Source organism: Notothenia rossii (assembly GCF_949606895.1).
Source record: "Notothenia rossii genome assembly, chromosome: 2".
NCBI classification, from domain to species: domain Eukaryota; kingdom Metazoa; phylum Chordata; class Actinopteri; order Perciformes; family Nototheniidae; genus Notothenia; species Notothenia rossii.
In genome coordinates this window covers 39,992,138-40,017,718 of record NC_136904.1, presented here as the reverse complement: position 1 = coordinate 40,017,718, position 25,581 = coordinate 39,992,138, and the positions used below count along the sequence as shown (strand labels likewise).

The following is a 25,581-nucleotide window of genomic DNA, read 5'->3' as shown; positions in this document are numbered from 1 at the left end:
AAACAGTTGCTGACGTGATGTTTTCTTCGCATTCTCAGGCATTCCATAAGGAGGGTCAGGAACTCACGCTTGGGACCACCAGTTTCCACTCCATCCTCAGTTTGTCCCTCATCCTCAGTGAACTTAACTGACATCTCATGAGAGGGATCGAATGAGGCGCCTTTGAAGCCGTGGATTGCTCCATCCCACACATAGAGTGGTCCCCTTCCGGTGGACCTCCATGGGACCCTATTTCGGAAAAATTATGTATTGAAGTCATTGGAGAGAGAAAGATTATCTTTCGATCCCGTTTGAATTGTGCCACAAATTACACATATGATGTTTTTCAATTTAAAAGATAATTTTGCAAGTAAAAAAAAATTAAAATGTGTCGTAAAACTGTGAAGTAACACATTTGTTTGTGTGAAACGCTGAATGAACTACATCTCCGGTCTAGCAGAACAACACACGTCACCAAGATGGCCGTACCTACTGTCTTGTCAACAAAAGGATTGACTACCCTCACTAGTATCACCACAATGAAACACGTCCAGAAGAATGTCATGCAAAGCTGCCTGCCTGCCTTCCTTTGATTCTCTCTTAACTGCCTGGTCTTTTTAATGTTTAATGTCAACCATTTGTGCTGATAGCGTGAAGTAGAAAGATCGCAGATGCTAATGTAGCGTTAGCATTTCTCCTCCGGGCTTAAATTGCGTATTATAGAATGATCACACCGGTGTGACAGTACTCTTCAAAGGGTTCACGAAATATGACTAACACTCTTACTGTTTAACATGTTGGGTTACTTAATGTTATTTGGTCTTTTAAGGCTAATAAAAATTACAAGGCTGTAATGCTAACTAACGTGCTAGCTACTAGCTAGGTAGCTAACTTGATCCAGCCACTCCTGGTCCTTTCATCAGACGGGAAGCGAAAGAACGAGCAAGACCCATTGCTGGTATGATAACAACCTGGTATGAAGCACACAGGCATCTTGTTAAAGTTATCTTAGCCAGCGCCATATAGATAGATTATATCTATATGGCGCTGATCTTAGCTATCTCTTAGTGGAAGAAAACAGTTATGACATCACTTACGCGACTCTGTGATTTGTAGTCTTTCTAGTTGCGTATTTTTCATAGTCTTATATTTCAACAGTTTTAAGACAAACTTTGAATTTTTTGACATGGAAATTATTTTTTAAGATTGACAAACAACATATGTGCAATTCATGGCACAATTCAAACGGGATCAAAAGATAAGTTTTCTCTCTCCATTGACTTCAATGTATTATTTTTTCGGAATAAGGTCCCATGATGCGGAAGTAAGTGGGCGTGACTTCGCCACTCTATTGGCTCTATTAATGTTGAACCCGCTGCAAGATGTATTTGTTATTTTTGCAGAGAGTTTTGCAACAATGTCCTCTGCAGTCAGGTGTTCTGTGCTGGGAAAGACAAAGTGATGTATTGTAATATTAAATGATGAAGCTAGTAATACGATTAAGCAATAGCTCACGACAGGCCGTGGTCCGCGTCGGGCCGAACCACACCCCTTAGCTGTGATATAATGAGTATATATCACGGCCTGAAGTGAGCTATTGCTTTTATAAAACGGTTACCATGTGTGGCAATATGAAAGAAAAATACACACTCTAATTTAAATAGTTTTTATTAGTAAATAATGATGTTCAAAATAAAATAGTCCCTCCGTTGCCTTCTGCACAAAACATAGCGCAAGGTGGTTGCTATGCAACAACACTAACAGCTAGCGAACATATTAGACAGAGAGCGTTGATCCATTATTTGGTTGTTTATTTACATTAATGTGTATGTTGCTGTTTATTGTGCATCCACTGAAAAACTGTCCAGCATCAGTAGCATGGCTTACGTGGTCACTTGTATAGGTTGAGGTTGTTCTAGGCTGTTGCTTGGCGTGGCGAGAATATTGCTCCACTTTCTCCGGTCCTTGGGCTTCTAGTAGATCTGGAGAGAGCTTTCGCATCTGTGGCTACTAATGGTCATAATTTCTCTGCTTTGTTTCAAGACCCGCATCAGAAAGCTTTTGAAAGGTGGTACTTTTCCAGTTGGTCTGCCTGCTCTTTACGTAGCTCTGCATGTCGTCGTTTAGGTACTTTTTTTTCTGGAGATAGGCACTGCTCAATCCACTCCTCCATAGTAAGACCCCCCCGGAGGTCGAAGTTAATCTTAAATGTTTCCACCTTATGCTTTGTAAGTTTGTTTCGTAACGGAAGACATTTAAATATATTTATAAAACTGACAAGTCAAATCAAGCAATCTGATTGGTCAATAGCGTTTTTGCGGACCTCTTTGATTACAGATTTGAAAACATCGTTGCTTGCATTAAAAGTAGCACAATTCATTATGTTAAACCTTCAAAAGTATCTAGATATCCCTGCCCTAATGCCAAAGGAACTGCACACTGAATATGTTTTGCCGTTTGATGTCTATGTCTGGACCGCTGCGTCAAAAGGAGGATTTCTGCCCCGTTACTTCTCCGCTGCTTTCTTGTTCCAGCAAGAAGGGTATACTGTTTTTCTCAGACGCGGAGGGATACTTACTTGTTGTGAAAAGTAACTTACAATTCTACCCGTGGTATACGCTCAGTATATCACGGCTAAGAACCAATCAGATTGCTTGATTTGACTTGTCCGTTTCATAATTTACAGTATAGAATAGACAAATTAAGTGGTAATAGTAACAATTAATACCTTTGCTCCATGTTGTCTTCTGGCTCAGACTGGCTATCAATAATGATAAGTGCATACACATTTCTGTAGTTGCTGCAGTGAGAAGACAGTTGAATAATTATTTTCAAATACATAATATATGCATGTCATATTTACAAAAGAATGTCGATCCTCTTCCTGTTTTTTTTTCAATACATTGGGTTCTAAACTGACAACAGTACTTTTGTCATACTCCTGCACAATCCTTGTAAACATTTGAAATGGATGCAAGAAACAATATCTGATCTTTGAAAAATATTTGTGGGTGTTTTTTGTATAATTTCGTGTTGTATTTAATTTGCATCCTTTCTGTAAATGCAGTGTTTTTCTGTTGTATTTGTTTTCAGGATTTGTTTGTTTTTCATTTCAGGATTTGCAGCTGTTTCCTGCTAATGTATGCGTTTTTGGCCGTTGCTCCGCACTTGCACCTGCCGGCCACTGTACTGATTAAAAGCAAAAGACATTTAAGAACAAATACAGCATAAATACATTATTAAAAAAGGCATTTAAAAACAGGCATAATAAGCAAAGGTAATGAAATAAAATAAATAAATAAACACAGTAGTTACAGAATACCTGACTAAAAAGGCATACTGTAGTGTGAGTATGGGCAGCTCAATTAAAAGCAGCGGCAAATAGGTGCGTTTTTAGTCGGGATTTAAAAATAGGAAGTGTTTCGGCGGACGTGCATGATTGAGTATCATGACTGAGCTTGAATTGTTGGAGGTGTCTGCTCTGGCCTGCCTTCTCTGGTTCTATGGCCATCTCTGAAAACCTCCCCTCCCTTCTCCTTGTCTTGTTCCTACATGCTTTGGTGTATTTCTCAGCTACCTGTATCTTCAAAAGTCTCGGCTGTAGTGCTTCCATTTTGTCATAATGTTTCCTCTTTGCTGCCTGGTATTTCATATCGTGGTGAATGAGATGTTGTCTCCATTCTTCAATGGGTTTAGTGTCTAATCCCACCTTGTTTTCCAGGCATGCCTGCACTGATCGGGGAAGGGCTTTAATGACAGCGTTCTTCCACAACATTTCAACAGATGGAGAAAGATCATGTCGTTCTCCCGTGCTGTCCTCCCACACTCCTTCACATCTCTTCAAGAAGGCATGCATGTCTTCCTCCGTTCCTTTCCTCAGGTTGGTGAGGGCATATAAACTGCGTGTTGTCGGGTAGATGTGGCAAATAGCAGCCCAATAGCTCGGCCCGATATTGTTGAATGAAGTGTCATCTGGAGAGTTAGTGCACTGGGCCTGGAAATCTACTGCTCTTGCCTCTAGTCGTCCTTCCATCCGTCCAAGCAGTGCCCTCAAATCTCCCAAACACAGGTCGTCTTGGGCAGTGTACTTCTCCAGGTCACACACCCAATTTTGACCACCCCCTGAGATTGGGGGTAGCTTTGCCACTAATGTTTCCATGTCCCTGTGTGCCCATGGTTGGTATTGCAATCCTCCTTCTCCAGCTGCTATCACCGGTAACATGTGTCTTGTGCAGTTTTTGAGTCTTCCAGCTATAGCTACTGTTGTTGTGTATTGAGATCCTTTGTCCTCTCTTCCTTTGAGTTGTGCTTCCATTCTTCTGCTAAGGTCTTACATTCTACTGTGGAGTTCCTCATTCATTCTTCTGCTGACTTCTTCCATTCTACTGTTGAGCTCCTCCTCCAGCTGGTTAAATTTACTGGTTAGCATTCTTACTTCATAGTCCAATTCCTTGACACTTCTTTCTGTGGGGACTCCCTCCAAATTCAATATTCCTCCTAAAACACCAAAAGTTGGGGCTTGTATTGAGGGTTGAAAGAAAGGGTATTCTTCTGTCATGTAGGAAGGAGGCGCATCAGTCAAGCTTGGATGGAGCTTTGAAGTTTGGATAACTGGAGCTTCTTCTGTCTTTTCTTTCTTATCTTCCTTTGCTGTGAGCTCTGCTTCTTGAACCACATACATGCTGTTCGTCGATCCTTGGCTGACCGATTTTAGATGGAGTAGCAGACTTGTAACTGTTGTTTTTCTTTTTTCAGCTTTTTTCATAGCGTTTTTAGCTGGTCCATACCAAGGGGGTTGTCCGGCTTTCTCCCATGCTTCTTGCTGTTGTAGGTATTCTCCATCCTCATATTCAACTACTACTTTTCTATGGTCTTTTGTTGGTCCAGGTTGATCATCTGCTGGAATCAATCCTCTTGTTTGCCACTGTTTCAACAATTCCTCTAGTTGTTTCCATATCTTCTGTCTATCATTTGGAACTGTTATAGCACCTGATCTGATTTTTACCCTTTCCTTGATATCTGCAGTTGAGCCTGGCACTGCAAGTGCTCCTAACTTAGTGTATTTTGGTGACATATTATTTAAATACTTGAATGAAATTACTAAGTTATCAAAGGTGAAGCACTAATCCTCTGAATAGTAATAGTTGTAGTCTTTATAAAAGTATCCTATGTCATCAGAACTTAACTTTAAAATCAGGTAACCTTTTTTATTTTTTAAAACAGAATTTGGAGAAACTAAATTAAAATGTTGATGTACTGTATGTTATTTAGTTTGCAGCTCATGCCTCAAAACAGATACTTCAGACCGATTATAAAAATGCGTTTATGAGAAAATGTAATCTGACTCCATATATCACATAATTGTTTGACTAAAAAACTATACTTCAACTAACAATAAATGAAGTTCCCCTCTCAACACAGCCCCGGTCTTCTGAAGGGGTCTATCTATGTACTGGCTGGTACATTTTGTGCCAGTTTCTGTCGCTCCGTCACTGTTCTCCCGCTAACAGTCACTCTCTAGTTCTGCTGGGTTCTTGTTGACTTCTTCACTGGTTTGAGACAAGCGACCCTATCGGAACACCTCCCTTTGTAGCCAGACTTCACCACAGCAGAATCTAGTTTCTGTTTTCAGGTTCCAACAGCTTCACGTCGGTTGTATCATCACCCCTTGAACTGCAGTCGGTGTAAACAGGAAGACTTGGTAAGGATCCTCCGTCTTGGGCGAGGTTTCCGTCTTCATATTTTGGATGGAAACCCATCGTCTTGACCACGCTAGCTGTATGGATTCAATAGTTTTCTGTGTGGGGGAACAACATCACTCGTAATCTCTATCCTTCTCATAATTATAAAAATAATCTGCTAAATGTTCTACTAGGTTTTTAATCTTCTACTACTAATCTGTGGATGCTTTATATGTAAATGCAATATGCTACTCACTATCTAAATAATATTCAACCTTTCCCTCCTGTGGTGACAGATATGGCTCAATGTAGCTAGATTTCAAAATACCCTGTTGTAGCACCTGATCTGATTTGTACCCTTTCCTTGATATCTGCAGTTGAGCCTGGCGCTGCAAGTGCTCCTAACTTAGTGTATTTTGCTGACATATTCTTTAAATACTTGAACGAAGTTATCAAAGATGAAGCACTAGTCCTCTGAATGGTACCTTTGTAGTCTTTATAAAAATATCCTATGTCATCACAACTTAACTTTAGAATCAGGTCTTTTTTTTTTTTTAAACAGAAATTGGAAAAACAAAAAATAAATGTTTGGAAATTATGCAACATTTTAAAAAAAATGAACAGTGTATGTTTTTGACTTTGGAATATGAAAAATAGAAATATGGTGAAAATCCAAATCTGCTGTTTATAGTGTATACTGAAGTGTATGGAATTATGCAAATGTCATAAACTGTGTTAACTTCAATAAAATGGTGTTTGAATATTCTACAGTGCAGGTTGAAAGACTATTATGTAAGGTTTCTTATCTTACAATTAGAAACCACATGTAATTATATCTGTGTGGTGAAGTATGTGTTCATTTATAACACTTGAAATTAAACTTCAGCATAATTGTATCTTTACCTAAAATGTGTTGTATTTATACTATTACTCCTGTGACGTGTAACAATTCTGTACAACCAACAGAGTGCACTGTTTTAATGTTCAGCTTCATCCACCAGGGGTAGCTATTATAGAACTGAATTATATGCGACAAGAATAAACTTATCTTTCTTAAAAATATCTTTCAAATGGGAAGAAAATTTAAATATGGTTAAGCCGGCTGGTTTTTTAACTTATCGGTTAATAAACAGCAGGGCTTACTATTCAATCCTTCTACCTTAACCTTTTGGTTAGTAGGCAGCACAGATTTTTTCACTGTCTCAGACGTACCTCCTACCCACGGTCATAATGAGCCCACGGGGGCCATTATTACGCTTCGTGTGGACAGCACTGCACACACCTCCGCTCATCCCTTAGTGGTGTTGAGCGTGAAAGCGTGGTTTACGAGTCTTCTCCTAAACGGCGACATAATGAGAGCCTGTGTGAAATTCAGCGTGTGGAGGGCTCTGGCGTGGTTTGCCATCAACCACAGCACATCCAGAGAATGTACACCCGGCGGTATCAGAGTATTACTCAGGGTGGCGGCGTGTGTCTGATGGACAGATGGATTAGCAGGCAGATGGGCAGAGGGTAGTCTTTGCAGTTCGCCTCTCCCCCCTGCAGTTCTACGGGATACAGGGAACCCTTTCATCCCAGAAACAGTGTCTTGCGCTCCGTGCAAAGCCCAGGTGCTGGAGTGTGTTCACCAGGGAGACTGGTTCATATCCATAATCCTAAAGGATGCATACCTCCACGTAACCATCATCCCGAAACCCAGAAAATTCCTGCGTTTTCTCATTACTGGCTCTGCGCTCTTTTTTCAAAGTGGGTGGAGACGGCTGGAACAGCTATACACAGAATGGGCGATGAGTGTTATTTTACCTGGACGACCGGCTGTGGCTGGATCGCTCCAGGGAGGAAGCGGCTTTACGCAGACGATACAGCTCGTATCTCATCTGTCAAGCCTGGGCTTCATTATCAACTGGAAGAAGAGCTGTCCTCTTCCATAGCCGCGGGAAGTAGGGATGCTGGGGGTAATGCAGCACCCCCTGTTGGCGAGTGGTGTACATTTGAAAAACTGAGTGACCACCTAAATAAAAATGATTAAACTCCATAAAATAGTTATGATTTTACTTAAAATAAAATTAGCTGTATACATTAGCATATAATAATCATAGTATATATTTCTATCAGTCAGGTGGCTTGAATTTATTTTCCAAATAAATAAAATTCGAGTCAATTGAAGCGACACACACACTGCCGAGTGACAACTTTCTAGAATGGCGCAAATAAGGATTTTGGATTTTTTTCTCCAACAAACAACCCAATAAAAAGAGTGGACCACCAGCTACTCCTCAGCCCACCACCTCTACAACTAGAGTAATATGACACAGAACAGACTGACACATCTGACTTTGATGCATGTCCATAGTAACATTTTGAACAATGTGGATGTATCTGCTCTAATGAGGGTCTTCATTAGTGCCACACCAGAGAGGAAGGCTACATTTGGAGTTTTGTGAAGCCCCAACACAAGGTAAGACGATATTTTCCTTTATGCTGCTGCCGCTGTGCAGTGTTTTGCCTTGTCAATCAGTTCAAATTGAATTCATAGTTTTATTAATATTGTAAATAATATTTTCGTATGAATATTTGTCATGTTATGTAGGTTTGTAAGACCCATAGTTAGCATGTGGGCATGTGCAGCTGTTGCTAAGTGATGTAGGTCTATAATGGTTTATTAAGCCTAACAGTTAAGGCGAGACACCCCAGGTGAATAGGGTACATTTTTTTAACTTAAAGATATCGGCTAGAAATTTCTCCAGTTAATTACCTATAATAAGGCAAATGTTTCTTGTATTACAAGTTGTCTGAATATGCAAATGAGCCATTATCTCATTACATTTGCGCATATTTTAACACATTTCAGGAACCGATATCTGAACTTTGGATAAAGCCAGGTTCAAAATTCTCGTTTCATTTTGTAGTCATATTAGCATCTAAGGCTTTTACAGAAGGGATTTTGGATAACTCTTTTTATCACTCCATAAATCAGAATATACTGTCAACAGCCCTAAAATATAAATTTTCGCCATGTTTCTAGGTATAAAATCTTATATAATTCAGGCTATGAATGACATATGAACAAACCCTTACAGATGTAGCACTTCATTTCAGACTCCAGTTTACAGCTTCCTGCCTACGACCTGCCTAAGACCAGTATAGAGTAGAGATGTTAAGATTCACCGATTCGCATCGGTGCACCGGCATAAACGTTCAAGATGCGAGTGCACCGGTTGAAAGAGTGCACATCGGCTACAGTTTGGGTTGAACTCGCGATGCATCGATTGCGTAGCGTCTTTGCATCGGTAAAAAACCGATTCATTCATATAAAATCCCCTTATCTTGTCAACGTTCAGCAGAGACGATCTTTGATATTTGCTTCGCCACTACGGAGAACGAGAGTCTCAGTTATCAACACACACGGAAGTTGAGGAGAAAGAGAAACACAGCGCAGCGAAAAATACCTACAAATCAAACGTTTGGCAACACTTTGGATTGTTCAAGAAAGACGGTGTAATAGTCATTTATGCTATATAGTTGACCGCAGGTCATGGAGAGTAATAAGGTATCCGTAGACCTTTGTATGAGGTATCTTTATTACTTAACAGGTCTACAGCCATGATACATACGTAGATCCGTCCTAGATGCGGACTTGCATACACACAGTATCACTCCGCAGCCGCACCCCATCAGTAACGTCCTGATGGTATATGTGCGCGGCACTATTACTACAGACGGTCAACTTGAAAAATCACTCGCAAATTGTTAACGATGCCGAGCCGCTTTAAAGTACACAAGTAGTACGAGGAACTTAGCGACGAACATAAAGAGGTGACATGGGGTCTGCGGCTGAAAAGAGAAACCTGAAAGTGAGACATATGAGTTAAATCACTCAGTGAGGTGTTCTGTCAGAGAGAGGTGTTTAGCTTACAGCAGCCTGTGACGGCCAATAATAATTTAAATGTCTTCCTTACTGTAAGCAGTTATGAAATACCTGTTTGTGAAAGGTTATTTGTTTTCTTTATTGTTCAGATAGAAACCACTGCTTCCTGCTCACTGGTGAGTTAGCCTCTGAGTGTTAAGCACATCAGGCTGGCAGCTGTATGGGCATTGCTCTATGGTAGCTGTTATTTGCACATTGTTAATCATGAGCAATGCATCCTTACATTGTTTAACTGTGAGGTGTTATACAATTGTACTCTGGAGAGCTTTTAAAGGTAAAAAAATAAACGGCATGATGGGATGTGCAGTACCAAATATGTAAAGCACTTTTTTGTTAATGTATGATTTGCTGCATATAAGGAATAAAACAAAAATCCTCTGTCGTACCATATTGAAGTATCATTATTTTTGCATCGTGTTGAATCGCATCGTATCGCCCCGAATCGCATAATGTTGAATCAAATCGTATCGAACTGTATCGCAACAGGGGTGAATCGTATCGCATCGCATCGCCTGGTGTTTCAAAGGTATCGTTAATGTATCGTATCGTGGTAACGTATCGAGATGCGCATCGCATCGGCCTCAGTGATGGAGATGCACATCCCTAGTATAGAGGAATGTTAAGCCCTCCCACTATTTTCCAAGAGAGCGTTGGCAGATTTTCAAATTCAGGTTTTAACCAGGAGATGGCGCTTCATTCACAAATACAGAAAGACAAGTTTCAGGGACTTTCAGTTGTGTTTTGAAGAGCATTTGAACACATCAATATTTTAGATCAACTAACGTATATCTAATCTTGTAATTCAATAATATATAGTCTTTATATGTTAAATAATCATAATAATAATGTAAATGTTTAGATTACACTTCTTTATTTTTTATGCTCATACTTTTACCTTCACAATCGTTTGCTTTAATATGCAGAATATTTTTTGTATATTTTTGTGTTTGCTTCCTCCTGCTCCCTTTCGGACACATACTGTATGATTTATTATTATTATTAATATGAAGATATTATTAAGATAAGATAAGATGTTACTTTATTGATTGAACATTTTAGTTTAGAATGTGTTGTCCCACGGTAATTCAGAAGGCTCACAGGTCACATTCCGACCATTATTTAAAACAATAGATACTTTCACACCGTCTACAGTTTGATTTGTATAGAGGGAGCTCTGTGGCTAAATGGCCAGCGATTAGGTGTGGCGCATTTATCATAGGTGATCAGAGCTAACTGCCTGCCGTCAGATTTCATTTAAAAAACAGATCTGATTTTAAGACTATTTCTGCACTCATAAAGAATAATAAGAATAAGAATAATGCGTATTGAACTGGTTTCATTAATTAATGAGTTTATTTAACACTAGAACCGCCAATCGGGACAATTTGTGTGATGTGTGTTGTGTGTGCGCAATGTAACTTTTTTTCAATAAAATATTAAAGTCTCCCAGTCTGTGAAATTTCCTGAAAGTGTGTTATGTAGCACCCTATGTTGTTAAAAATTGCATTCTATAGCGGGATTTGACGGGTTTAGGTAGGCCTATACAAAACCCTCTGGCGGTTCTAGTGTTAAGGTAATTAGGTACAGTAGAAGCCCTTTTTTTATCAGTAACAAATTTAGCAGTTGAACATAAAAGTCAACTAACTGAGGGTCACTTGCAATGACAGTGTTGTGTCTAACTGTAAGCTTGTCACTCAGAGTAACCTACAGTTAATTTAGCTGCTGGAGAAGAAAGATCAGGGGGGAGGGAGGGAGAGAGCTGTGGTTGATGGGCCATTAGTTGTGTAAATACACAGCTGAGAGCTGCCGTTTCATTCAGACTGTTTAAAAAACGGTAACAACGGCCTATTTCATAGATCAAGGCAGACTGGTGCACAGACTCTCCTGTCCTGCCACGCGACACGCCCGTTCTAAGCCATGTCCCTCACTCCTCACATCCCAAGCTGCATCCCCAAAAAGTGTATTATGTTGTTACATCGTTTCAGATGTTATGTTTCAGTTGTGCTCTGTCTATGTTCAGTGATGCAAACCTTTTGGCGAAATTCGCCGTTTTGAATCCAAAATAGGTCGTTTGTGTGAGTCAAGTAGATCTGCAATAAAATTATTTTTGAGGTGTGGGGGGGTCTAGGACCCGGAGTAATCTGCGGCCGTGAGCTATTATGTGCCATCATGACACGCATGGTGTTCTTTTTTTATATATTATAATGAAGTGCGAGCTGTGTGCTCAAGTCTTCCTGCCTGTCGGCTCTGCTCATGGATGTATAATAAGGCTCTGCTGCTCCAAGATGATGGTCTAGCTTCAGCAGCTACATTACCTACGGGTGCGTTCGTTAATATTAACGGTGCGTCCGGAGTCACTGTGGCACAGACTGGACCGTTGGTGAACAGCTGTTAGAACGGGCCGTTCAGGTGTTCAGAGCAGAGCTCCCTGTCGGAGCGGCAGAGCGTGATGTGAACTGAAACGTTTTTCTGTGGCAATATTATTTAAGGAATCGTTGAGCTAGCTAGCTATCATACATTGTCACTATCTGCTAACGTTAGCTTTAGCCTTCTATTTCTAATAGTTTTTTTCATAGGCTATAAACAGAGGTGGTATAAGTATATATATATATATATATATATATATATATATATATATATATATATATATATTGTACTTGAGTAAAAGTAGAAGCACTCAGGTCTTGTACTAGAGTTAAAGTAGAAGCACACAGATGTTGTACTAGAGTAAAAGTAGAAGCACACAGATGTTGTACTAGAGTAAAAGTAGAAGCACACAGATGTTGTACTTGAGTAAAAGTAGAAGTACTCAGGTCTTGTACTTGAGTAAAAGTAGAAGCACTCAGGTCTTGTACTTGAGTAAAAGTAGAAGCACACAGATCTTGTACTAGAGTAAAAGTAGAAGTACTCAGGTCTTGTACTTGAGTAAAAGTAATAGTACCAGACTGTAGGAATACTCTGTTACAGTAAAAGTTCTGCATTCAAAATGTTCCTCGAGTAAAAGTAGAAAAGTATTATCATCAAAATATAGTTAAAGTAGCGACTGTAAAAGTAGTCATTGTGCAGATTGGTCCATTTCAGAATAATATATATATGTTTTATAATGATTGATCATGAAAGTGTTCTCAAAGCTGGTAAAGGTGCAGCTAGTTTAAATTACTTTGTATACTAAAGGGTAGCTTGTGGATTTACTCCAGGTGGAACTAAAGTCTGATTTAACACTTGATTATATTTCACATCATTCATCCACATCTGTAAAGTAACTAAAGGTATTACATACATGGAGTGGAGGAAAAGTACACCATATACCTCTGAACTGTAGTGGAGTAGAAGAACAAAGTAGCAAAACATTGAAATACTTAAATAAAGTACAAGTATCTCAAAATTGTGCCCAAGTATAGTACTTGTTGAGTTTATGAACTTAGTTACTTTACACCATGTGGCTATAAAGATAGAAAGACTAAGCCTTGCACAGAGGCATGAAAATACATTTTCAAAATGCTCAACAGTGCTGCCAAAATTATAAACTGACTGCTACACAATTAAAATAAATGCTTTTATATATTTCTATTAGATGTGACTCTTTGGCGTTTCTGTTATTATTAACACTGCTGCTTTAGTTGTTCTGACTGCTAAAATCCTCTGTTATTCCGTGGGGTGGGGGAGCCGGGGGCTCGGATCCTTGTCACCTTTTTCATACCTGATGAGTTTGCATCCCTGTATGTTAAAAAGCCTCAGTCACCTTAATTCATGTAATAAAAACATCTCAGGTCAGTAACACTCAAAACTAAATGTGCAATACCATAGAACAGGGGTGTCCAAACTTTTTTCACTGAGGGCCACATACAGAAAAATATGCGAAAGGTTGGGCCACTCACTAAAGTTAAGGTATATCGCCTCACCTCTAGATATTAACAGTAATAAAAATCAATCAATCAAATGTAGGTAAATCATTCTTGATAATTTATTATACTTAAAGAAAAAACTTTATACATCACATCTTTCTATGTATGGGTATTCATTTATCTATTTTAAAATAAAAATCAATCAAATGTAGGTAAATTATTCTTGATAATTTATTATACTTAAAGAAAAAACTTTATACATCAAATCTTTCTATGTATGGGTTTTAATTTTTTTTACAAAAAGGGTTGGCAGCTCATTCTCAAAACTGCAGCCTCAGATTGCTTCTTTGTCAGGATGGGGACCCCCTTCACAGCCCTCTATAAAGAGGGGAAAATAACAGGACAAGGGAAAGGGTAGGCTTTATTTAACCTAGTTATGCAAATAATTTATTGCGGTTGTTAACACATCAGCTAACGTTTTTTAGAAAAATGTTATCAACTTTAATTGACTGAATTTATTAAGTAATTGGGCTTTTGAACACATGAATACTGTGTAATATATTTTAACTCACCTACAATGGGAACAGCGTTGCACTTAATGGGAGCAGTGATGCTGCGCTCTGGACTGAAGGATGTAATAAATCGCTTCCAGTCTCTCGCACCTTGGCGCACACCATAGATGCCATTCCTTTGCGCTCGCCTGTCATAGCGGGAGCCCCGTCCGTTGCAACTCCACACAGCTTGTCCCATTTAAGTTGCATCTTGTTAATTGCACCTAACACGGCTTTAAAAATGTCCTTACCCGTTGTTGTGCCCTTTAGACTCCGAAGATCAAGCAGCTCCTCCGTAATGCAAAAGTTATCGTCAACTCCCCGCAAAAAAATTAACAGTTGTGCGGTGTCTGTGGCATCTGTGCTTTCATCACATGCAATCGAGTAAAAATCAAAAGCAGAAGCTTTATGTGACACTTGATTTTGTATGTTAGCTGACAAGTCTTCGATTCGCCGCACAATTGTGTTTCTGGACATGCTCACGTTGTTGAATTCCTGCATCTTTTCCGGGGACATTATTCCAGCGACTTTAATGAGGCACTGTTTAACGAAGTCACCGTCTGAGAAAGCTTTCCCGTGGCGCGCTATGAGTTGAGCTACCTCATAGCTAGCTATTGTAGCATTTTCTTGTGTTTTGTTAGCACGGTAAAAGTACTGTTGTTGAGCCTGCAGGTTAGCTACCATTTGCTTGACTTTCTCCTCTCGCTCAGCAGCAGTGTAGGACGTGAAGGTCGGATGCTTGGTTTCGTAGTGTCGTCGTACATTGTAGCCTACTCTTTCATCACTGCAACCGTTTCATTGCAAATCAAACTGACACATTTCCCCCTGACTTCTTTGAAGAAATATTCATTTTCCCACTGTGTTTGAAATTTTCTGCATTCACTTGCTATCTTGCGTTTCTTTGGTTCTGCCATTTTGTAGTCGCGGATTTTTTTTATTTGAAACTTTTTTTTGTGGAGAAGCTGCATTAGGACTGCAGCTAGTGAGTAGCTCCACCTACTGGTCAAACTAAGAACTACAATACAGTCAAGTGCAAGTTTCATGTGTGGGCCACATTCTATTCTATTTTTATAATTTGCTGCGGGCCAATAAAAAATGGATCCCGGGCCGCAGTTGGCCCGCGGGCCGTACTTTGGACACCCCTGCCATAGAAGATGTACATATTGGAATGATTTCTTAACTTACAGTAGGCTATTTTTTACAATGTGTGTTGGAAGGATTTATTAAATGACTATGAATATTGTCATTGTTGAAGGCTTTTAGAGAAGGGTGAAATATAAGCCTTCATAACATTTTATACCTAAAAACATAAAAGCCACAATAAATAAATCACAATTATTCTAGTTCTTTTTACCTTCCGTATTGCTTTCAACCCACAAGCTTTTATGTTGTTGTTACGTCACTAACTGTAAGCTTGTCACATACAGTCTATGGCAGGGGTCGGCAACCCCTGGCACGCGGCACCGTAACCAGTGGCACACTAGGAATAAGTGGAATAAGTGTGCAAAAATATTTAAATAGTATTTTCGGATCCTGAACGAGACCGCCGCCAGAGCGCTTATCCCCGTTACCTGCAGAAGGAAGCCATGCACGCAACGCAGCCCCGCTCTCTTTATCTCCAGGTGACTTTCTGCCGCTTTCCTCCGTGGTATGGTGCTGATCGTTTCACCACGGAGGAAAGCACTTCACTAATTTCAGTACCCATAAGGAGCTGTACAAATGCCGCAGTTTTTGCGTGGCTGTGTATTTAGTTGAAAGCCCAGTGGCGATCTGCTCATCTCTCATCTAAATAATATGCTACAAAGGGGCGGACTGGCCATCTGTGTGTTGAACTTTCCTGTCGGCTCCCAGACCGTAGTCGAGGAGGGCAGAAGCAACAAGCTTCAGGTTCAATAACCCACTTTAGATTAAATGACTGGAGAGAGGCGAGCTCTTCTTGGGAGGCCGTTGCGTTTATTTAGCTGTTCTTCTGTTTCACAAAATATATCACAGATCTCTGTTTTTCTGCTGCCTCGTTTCACTTCCAGAAACATACACACGTTCCCTCACTGTCGCTCTACCATCCACAAACACACATGCACAAGCCACACCCCTCTCTCTCTCTCTCTCTTAAAGGGACAGCGATCTCATCTCACTGTGCATGACCCTAATATCATAACATGTGTGCTCTGGAGAATCACAGAACGGACGATCGTCCTTATTATTATGCCGTTCAAACCAATTATTTAAATGTGTTTGTTAAATTCGGCATCATGTAAGTTGCGCTGACAGGTCCACACACTGCTTCCCCGCAGCGAGGCTCCCCCGCCCTCCTGCTAATAGTTCACAAGCGTCAAGCTCCTCAACCCCCCCCCCCCCCCCCTCGTTGATAATTCTCGATCGTTGGCACGCTGATACATTTTTTTTTTTTAAATTGCACTTCATATCAAAAAGGTTGCCGACCCCTGGTATATGGTCACTCAGAGTAAACTACAGTTAATTTAGAAAAAGATCAGGGGGGGAGGGGAGAGAGAGCTGCGGATGCATGTCAATTTAAATCAATACATACAACTATTTTTTAAATCAATAAAAACATTTTCTAAATCCATAAAAGCATTTAAATTAATATTGGGAGTCATGTCGTTACTTTGTTGAGAATGTGGCCATGTAATAAGTGGGATAATTTGCAGTGACTTGTTCCTTATGGGGAAAATAACACCCTTCATGCAGATCAGGATCCCTCTGCTACGCGTCGTGATCCTGATCTGCCGACGAGTCTCCATTCAAATATAAATATTTTTAGTGAATTACTGAGTTTAGGCACGCTAATAACGTTTTAATGAAGTTGAATACAGTATATTCATATGTGTCAGTGATTTCATGTCAATTCGGCGAACATAAAACATAAATGATCGTGGTGAAGATGATGATTAAATTAGGATTAAAAATCGAGAGCCGGGCTGCATTTCCTCCCGTTCGTTTTTTTCCGACTAAACAACATTATTTTGTTAAATAACAACATGGTGATGTTTTGTAAATGATTACATGTCTGTCAAGTCCTTCAGGGTTCTGGCCTTCAACAGTGATTTAGCCTGACTTGAGAGGCTGGAGGGCAACAGAGGACGCTTGGGCAACTCAAATTTTGTTCTTTTCGTCTTTCTTTATTTAAGACAGCTCCAAGAATTAATCAGGTTAAAAACCTTCAAAACATAAAAGGACAAACAAATGTTAGCTCACATGCTACACAAATTAAAAACATTTTGCAGGCCTCACTGCATTCTCAATAATAACACAAACCATGTTTTAATTAAAAGGATAAATTGTTATTTTAAACCACATCATTAACTTAAATGAATTAATCAGAGTGTTTATCTCTAAACTGGAAAAAAGCACCACAGAAAACCTCATCTGAACACCTGCGCTGTCTAAATTACACAGCAAACAAACGGAGCACAGGCAGACCGCGCTGCGTAAAAAGTAGACGATTGCGCAATAGCACTGAAAAGTGAGGCAACAGATCAAGTACATAAACACAAAACACAATAAACACCGGAGAAACATACCAACGGCGTCTCCGGAGCCTCACATACACTGTCGCCTGGTTCCCTCTCTGTGGCTTTGAGAACAAGAGACCGGCCATCACAAACTACGCCCCTTTTGTTGCCGTGTTTACCGGAAGCAGCATTCATATTTTTTCGATACAGCTCACTTATGAAAGGTAGCCTTGGTCCAAAATACAAATACCCTCTCTTGGTATTGAACAATACTACAATAATAATAACACTACTCTAAACGAAAACACATAATTATTTCTCAGTCCGTTTTCCACAGATATTACTTGAGCTCCTGGTTCCTGAACTCAAGGAGCTCACACCACTCTTCACCTTCAAATCACACCTGTTCTTCCACAGGAAGTAAGACGACAAGGCGCCTGACATCCCTATGAAGAATCGTGGCAGGGATCTTGCTTGGATGTCCCTTGTACCCTCCATAGACTTCATGCTTCATAACTGAGACTGGGTAGCTGGGAAAGGTTCTCACATTTACATCTCTTACGATGCCTTTTCCATCAGTATTTACACTGACCACTCTGGCCAGTTTGTAATGTCCTCTGTTGGGGCAGAATCTCTGCTCCGCGCCTTTCCTATATGAGCGGGTTCTCAAAAGAAGGAAAAATTCAAAGCAGCCAGGATAAGGGTTAAACAATAATCTGCTTTAATGGCGGAAACATACAAATACTTCACCTAATCACGAAGCACTCTGCAGAGTACTCCGGGCTCAGGTTCTACCACCGTGTGAGACACGTCTCAGGAACGGCAAGTCAAAAACAAGAGCGCCGATCTTCAAAATGATCACAACATTTATACACAGAGTTCACTTCTGAGCGAGCTACACAGTGAGTTGGCAGTTTTCCATTGGTCGGTTTCCCTTCTGGGCGGGATCCCAGGTAGTAAGTCCGCAGTTGTTGATTCCATGTTGCTTCTGTGCGCGTGTGTGTGTGTGTGTGTTTGTCCCTCTGCCCTCAGGCAGATCCCCCAATCAATGATTTGGAGTCATGACAGAGGACTCTTTGACAGGACACATACTCATTCCCCCTAAACATCTTCAACACATACAAACATTGTATCATGTATTTTATCACACAACAGTCACCTGTTTTTCTTTATGAAAGTCATATTTGTAAATATCCAAACGCCATCGTCCCATGACAGTCACCGAATCACCCAACCAACATAAGTTAATTGTTCTTGTGGCTTAATGGCTTCGCTGAACTTCCCTTCACCCCAAAGTCAGCTTACTAGGAATTAATACATTTTTTTGATAAGCTCAAAAGGACGTTTATCTTGTTTACTGCTGGGTGACCCAAGTCTCAAGGCCTGCAGGATCTGTAGGAGATAAACATTAATTCTACAAGACTTTAACTGCCTTATATCTGAAAATGTATCCGGGAATTCCCCTGTTGATTGCAAGGACTATTGATAATTAACAGAGAGACCCTAGGGGCCTCTTCTTGGTATCTGCTAGGCAGAAGTCACTCAATGCAGAAATCACAAGTTTAACACACATTCTATATAAGGTGACATTAAAATGAATATACCAGATTGAACTTTCCTGCCATAACACGTTACTTTAATACTTCAAATAATTCAAATAATACTTCACCTCTCAGGGCATTTTGGTCAGCCAGCCACACTACATCTCCCACTGCGACGTTTCGATTCCCAGTATGCCACTTGTTTCTCACAAAGAGATTCGGACCGGCCAACTGGCTCCATTTCCTCCAGAACCTGCTGACCTCTGTTTGGATAGTTTTTAGCCTCTTGTATGGGTAGCCTTCAAACTCGAAATCCCTAGTGTCCCCCGAATGACTTGCTCTTCCTAGCAAGAGGGAATTTGGGCTGATGTACTCCACAAGGCCCTCTCGGCTCTGAGTCCTGGCATCTATGGGTCTCTCATTTGCAAGGTTAGCGGCCATGAAGAGAAAGGTCTGGAACTCAACCCATGTGAAGACTCCTTCTCCTCGAAGGTTGCTCAGGGCCTGCTTTACAATCTTGACTGCAGCCTCTGCTGCTCCATTCCTAATGTGGAGAATCTGCAGGATGGATTTTCCATGTCCACTCAGTCCCATGTTTTGCAGCTTCATCTTCCAGCTCTGACTTGGTTAATTGGTGTAGAAACCTGTAGAGCTGCTCAAGAGCAGGTTTGGCCCCAACAAAGTTTGTGTCAGGATCCGACCACAATTTTGCGGGGTGTCCTCTTATTGAAGTGAATCTTTGGTAAGCCAGCAGGAATTCTTCAGATGACAGGTCACTCACCAGATCAGTATGTATGGCTCTTGAAGCCATGCAACAGAACACTATCCCCCAGACTTTGAGTTTGACCCGTTTTTTCACCTCATCTTTCACTTCGTACGGGCCAAAAAGGTCCAATGTTGTGAATTCAAAAGGCTTAGCCGGGCAACGCCTTCTCAGGTGGCAGGTCACTCATGATTTGCTGGCACCGTTTTGCTCTGATCTTCATGCATGTAACACAGCTGTCGACCGCCTTCTTTGCAAGTATTCAACCTTTTATCACCCAGGCTTTTTTCCTCATCCTGAGAAGGGTTCCTGCCACTCCCTCATGACTTGCTTTGTGGGCTTCTTGTGCCAGTAATGTGGACACCCATGCTTCAAATGGTAACAGCGCCACTGCAGTCTTGTCTTCATTAAAAATCTGGATCCGGCCTCCACAAACCAGAAGTCCTGACTCCTTATGTCTGTAAACCGCCAGCTTGCTCATGGTAGTGTGGGGGAATGTTGCATTTTCCTGAGCTGCACGGAAGAGATATTTCAGGGGGTCATCAAGCTTTTTTTTTTTCACCAATTTGCTGCCCTAAGCAAGATTTTAGCTGGCAATGAAAAACCTCTACAAAAGACCAATACACTACAAACAGAGAAACGTATTGATATGGTGGACAGCTTATATAAAAAGGTTTCAAATGTATTTAGTATTGCCTGAACATGTTTTAATTGGGGGGTGGACTTCACATCATCTAGGGGGGTCCGGGGGTGCCCCCCCGGGAAGATTTTTTTTTAACATTTTAAAGTAAAATGCTTCAATCTGGTGCACTTTGAGCGCCCAAACTAGAGACTGATCTAGGGAATACAACTCTAAAACACCCATATGAAAAAGATCGGTTTGCATTTTAATAATCAAATAAGTATGTGAACATATCCAATAACCCATAGCCAATAACAAATAAATGTAGGCTAACTTGTTTTATTTTTGTGGTTCATTTATATCTTATTTTATCAGTTAACATTAATTTATTTATGCATATTGTTAAATATCTCCAGTTTTAAACAGTATTTTTGGTTTACTGTCCTACAGTACATTGGAATGATTTCAAACCTGTTTTTATTTATCCTAATAATTATAAAGGAGTGCCTTGGAAATATTTGTTTACATAAATTGTGATCAAAACGTTTGAGACCCACTGAGATAACTTAGACTAAAGTGAACTATCTAAACACTCAAGAGTCCTTTACCTCACTGAGCCTCTCAGTCTGACAGGACAGAACTCTCCCTCCACATTATTGTAGAAACAGCTTCTTATATCTGTTAGCGCAGCAGAAGCTAACAACATTCCCCGCCGGTACCGGTGCACCCCCTCTCTCTATCTCTCTCTCTCACGCTGGCTCTGAGCTGTGGGCGCCTGATAAGCCAACATCCCCCACTTTCATCACTTACAGCGGCCATCGTACAGGGCAAATGGAAAATGTAACCGGGGTGAAAACGGTGTTATCTTTACTAAATTATGAATGTTGTTACATCAAGGCTGAAAATTCTTTTTTTTTTAATTATATTTGTATTTAATCTTGTGGAAGTGCAGTTCCCCTATCCTCCACCAGGGGGTGCTGCAGCACCCTCAGCACCCCTACTTCCCACGGCCCTGCTTGGGCTTTATCTACAGCTTGCCACTCAGGCTCCCGCTTCAGCTGTTTTCCTGTCCTCAGGACTGTGCCCTCCACAGCACGTTTGTTGTTGGGGAGAGAAGTGGGGTCCTCAGTCCAGGGATATTTTTCATCCCAGTGTGGTGATGCGATATGAGAATCCTGCCTGACGTAGGTTAGGCTTGCCTTTATTGTATCCAGCTCTCTCTCCGCCGCCAGGGTCATCTCTTTACCTCCTGGTTGGCAATTTTCACAACGACATCCTCCACACTTAGGCTCACAGGCTGCTCCAATGCTGTCCCACCTTCACCATTCCAGGAACTCACGATTAGTTGCAGCTGTGAACTTTACTTCAGCCATATCTTCCTTTTGCAACTGTGCTGGTTTTTCTTTTGGAAGCTTTATCTCCTCATACCTGACTGCAGCTGTTCTCATGAAGCGAGCAAAGTGTGTGTTGGACCTGTGTGCCACCACTTCAATCTCCTCAAACAGTTCTGGGTGTGCTCCGCCTATTGTTTTTCCCAGTGGACTTTCCCACAAAACAAGGTCTCCAATCACCTTCACTCTTTGTGGAGCAATTCTTCCTTCCTTGTGGCTTATGAGGAGCTCAACTTCTTCTGACCTCTTTAATTCTTCAGGCTTGACCTCTGGGAAGAACTTCTGCAGTTTTTCAGGACTGACGACTTTATGCACTTTGGCGATCTCCCTTAGGCCATAGCAGACAAGTTCATGTGCCTTCTCTGTCCCTTTAGGAGTCTTGACTCTCCCCCTAAGGAGGTATCTTTTTGTGTTCACCTTCATGGTCATCCCTCCTACACCATACACAATCAGAGTTATCTCTTCACCTTGCAACCTCAGCCTGTCAGCAGCCTTATGGGTGATGTAATTTGTGTCTGAGGCAAGGTCCACCACAGTCCCAATCTTCTGCCCTGCATTTGCCGTGACCTCCATCAGCATCATGCTGACAGGAATTTCCTTGTCCAAAAGCCTTGACTGTCCTCCAGCTCTGCCTGTTACTGCTTTTTGGTTGGTAAAGGCTTTCCTGCACCTTCCTGCACGCTCTGGGGAAAGCTCAGCCAAGAATTTCTCCTGCTCCTCTGTTAGTTTGCTCTTACTTCTCCAGTCTCTTCCTCTCCTCTCTTCAAAGGGCACTTTGCTTCCCCCTTGTGGACACAGAAAGAAATGGTGATCTGAGGTGTCTCCTTTTTTATAGTCTTTGTTTCTGCACAGGTAATTGTCTCTGCTATATCCTCCTTCCTCATGACATCCAATACACTTTCTGCATGCTCCTAGCTTCTTTAGAACAGCTCTCTTCTCAGGCACAGTTAGCCCTTTGAACTTCCTGCAGAAGAATATCTTGTCATAGTGTCTCTCATCTCCACACACAATACACACTCCTCCATGCTCGGCCTTCTCTGCAGATCTTGTGGAAGCATATTTCTTCTCATACCTCCTGTCTGGATGGTCTTGTTTGTCAGTTTTATCACCGCTCTTTAGCTGTTCCAACCTCTCCAGAATCTCTTCCTGCTTTTTTTTTTAAATCTAAGGAGCATGTCGAAGTGGTTGTCTAGTGTGACATTATTGTTTGGATCCACCATGAAGACCAGCCAATCTCTCTTCACAAAGTCAGGTAACTTGCACTCTATGGATTTGATTATGAGTGGGTTCTTCATGGCGCCTGAGTTTCCCAGTTCTGTGAGGTCTGCAAGGGCTTTTTCCACATGCTGTATCAGCTCAATCAACTTTCTTGGCTGGTTTCCTTTTACATAAGGGATTCTCTCCAGTTCTTCTAAGATTTCTATGGCAATAGTTGACTTATTTCCATATCTGTTGTCCATTATCCTGAACATGTCTTCAGCAGTGTTGTAGGTTGAGAGTCTTAGTTCCTTTGAAATCTTGTCATCCACACTGTCTAGAAGATGAATTTTCTTAGCTTCAGAAGATCCAGATTGCTCCCCCTGTCTTTGCAGGCTTTCCCAGTCTTTCCTCCAACGGTGGTATTCTCTTCTGCAGCCATAGAAGATGGGAAGACTTGTGGGCTTAATCCTCACGACTGGTATTGCTGGTGATGGCAGTCCTCCCCTTCTACATGGCACTTCTGCCTCCACTTCCTCTGCTGCAATCCTGCGTGAGTTGACAAATTTAACTTGCCTCATCTCAAGTCTATTTCTTATTGCTTTGAGGTCCTTGACTCTGCCAGCTAGATCTGATTTCGCCATCATGGGTATCCTGCACTCCCAAGCTGCCATCACTCTGGTGGCCTCCTTCATCCGCCTCTCTAGAATGGTCAGGAGCACCCCATAGCCTTCCAGGTTGGTTCCTTCCACAGGCACATTCCCAGCTTTTTCACTGGCTTCTTCTGCTTCCTCAATTGCAGTGACAAAGCTCATATCGGCCATATCTGGACCACAGGTTATCTTGAATAAGGCCTTTCACCTCTTCCATTCTGGCTTCAGCCTCCTCTGCATTCCTTTCACCGTCGGCCTCTTCCCGCTTTGCAAGAGCTTCTTCTTCCTTTCCTTTGGCCTTTTGAGCGTCTGCCTGCAACCCAGCCATGCAGTCATCATTTGCTTCAAGAACCTTTTTTAATCCCTCTTTCAGCTTGTTGAATTCCTCTCTTAGCTCTGCCTCGACCATTCTACCTGCTTCTCTGTTGAGGTAGTTGGCCTGCCTGGTGAAGTTGCTTTTTGCACTAGTTCTTGCTTTATGGAGCTCTGTAACTGTCTTCCCCAGGATTTCTTCCGCCATTTTGAGCTAATGAAAATCCACAGTTTCCCTTCTCTGCGTCAACAGCTTTCTCTGGACGTCTGAAGCCTTTTATCTTCTGGCCCAGGCTGCTCCGCTTGGTTTTCAAGTGTCAAGTCCAAATTACAAAAATGTTTGGGGCGTTTTTGGCGCAGTGGTTAGAGCGTTGGTCTTCAGAAGGGGCGTTGGTGAACTCCACAAGGGGCGTTGGTGAACTCCAGTTTGAATCCCACCTCAGCCGTTGTGTCCCGCATTTGCTCCTGTGGGTAATGTCCACAGTAATGACTCTTACATGTCTAATATGTTTAATGTGTATTTGCAAAGTGCTTTGAGCACCTGTAAAAGCGCTCTAATAAAAAATGTAATCCATTATTATTATTTATTATTTTGCAGGCCTCACTGCATTCTCAATAATAACACAAACCATGTTTTAATTAAGATTGATAAATTGTTATTTTAAAACCACATCATTAACTTAAATGAATTAATCAGAGTGTTTATCTCTAAACTGGAAAAAAGCACCAGAGAAAACTCCATCTGAACACCTGCGCTGTCTAAATTACACAGCAAACAAACGGAGCACAGGCTCTAAATTACACAGCAAACAAACGGAGCACAGGCAGACCGCGCTGCGTAAAAAGCAGATGATTGCGCAATAGCACTCTCGCAAAGTGAGGCAACAGATCAAGTACATAAACACAAAACACAATAAACACCGGAGAAACATACCAACGGCGTCTCCGGAGCCTCACACACACTGTTGCCTGGTTCTCCCTCTGTGGCTTTGAGAACAAGAGACCGGCCATCACAAACTACGCCCCTTTTGTTGCCGTGTTTATTCATATTTTTTCGATACAGCTCACTTATGAAAGGTAACCTTGGTCCAAAATAAAACGAATACCCTCTCTTGGTATTGAACAATACTACAATAATAATAATACTACTCTAAACTAAAACACATAATTATTTCTCAGTCCGTTTTCCACAGATATTAATACATATTGACTTTCGTCTCGTCAATGTCTCTTATTTAGCGCAGTATGATAACCGTGACACATGGACCTTAACAAAGTTCCGCTGTACATCCAGCGGACTGTATCTGACTTTATTTCACATGAGCTCAGTGTGGAACCACACTGCACCCCCTGGTGGATCAATGATCCATTGCAGCTGGATTCATTATAATTACATTTATTTATCACGGGGGAGGTCTCAAGTCAAGCTGGAGGTTTTCCCTTGAGCGAGGGCAGATCACGTACCAATCACGGCCCTCGCGTTTCATACTGTCTGAAATGAAGCGCTAACTCTGTATGTAAAAGCCTTCATAATATTGATAGAAATATAACTGGAAGGTTTGGTGTATCTACGTGCTACTGAAGTGGAAATGTCGGACTCAGAGTAGGAGAAAAAACTCATTTTGAGAAAACAACCTTTAAAGAT

The 25,581-nt window shown here is 41.2% G+C and overlaps 1 long non-coding RNA gene across 1 annotated transcript in view; it reads left to right on the top strand.

The window, feature by feature from the left end:
* The window catches only part of LOC307030701, a 35,418-nt gene extending 28,990 nt beyond the window's left edge, over positions 1-6,428 (top strand). Inside the window, exon 4 of the long non-coding RNA XR_013805762.1 lies at positions 39-6,428. This is a non-coding gene — a long non-coding RNA (uncharacterized lncRNA). The remainder of the gene's footprint in view (positions 1-38) is intronic.
* Positions 6,429-25,581: the final 19,153 nt, after the last annotated feature.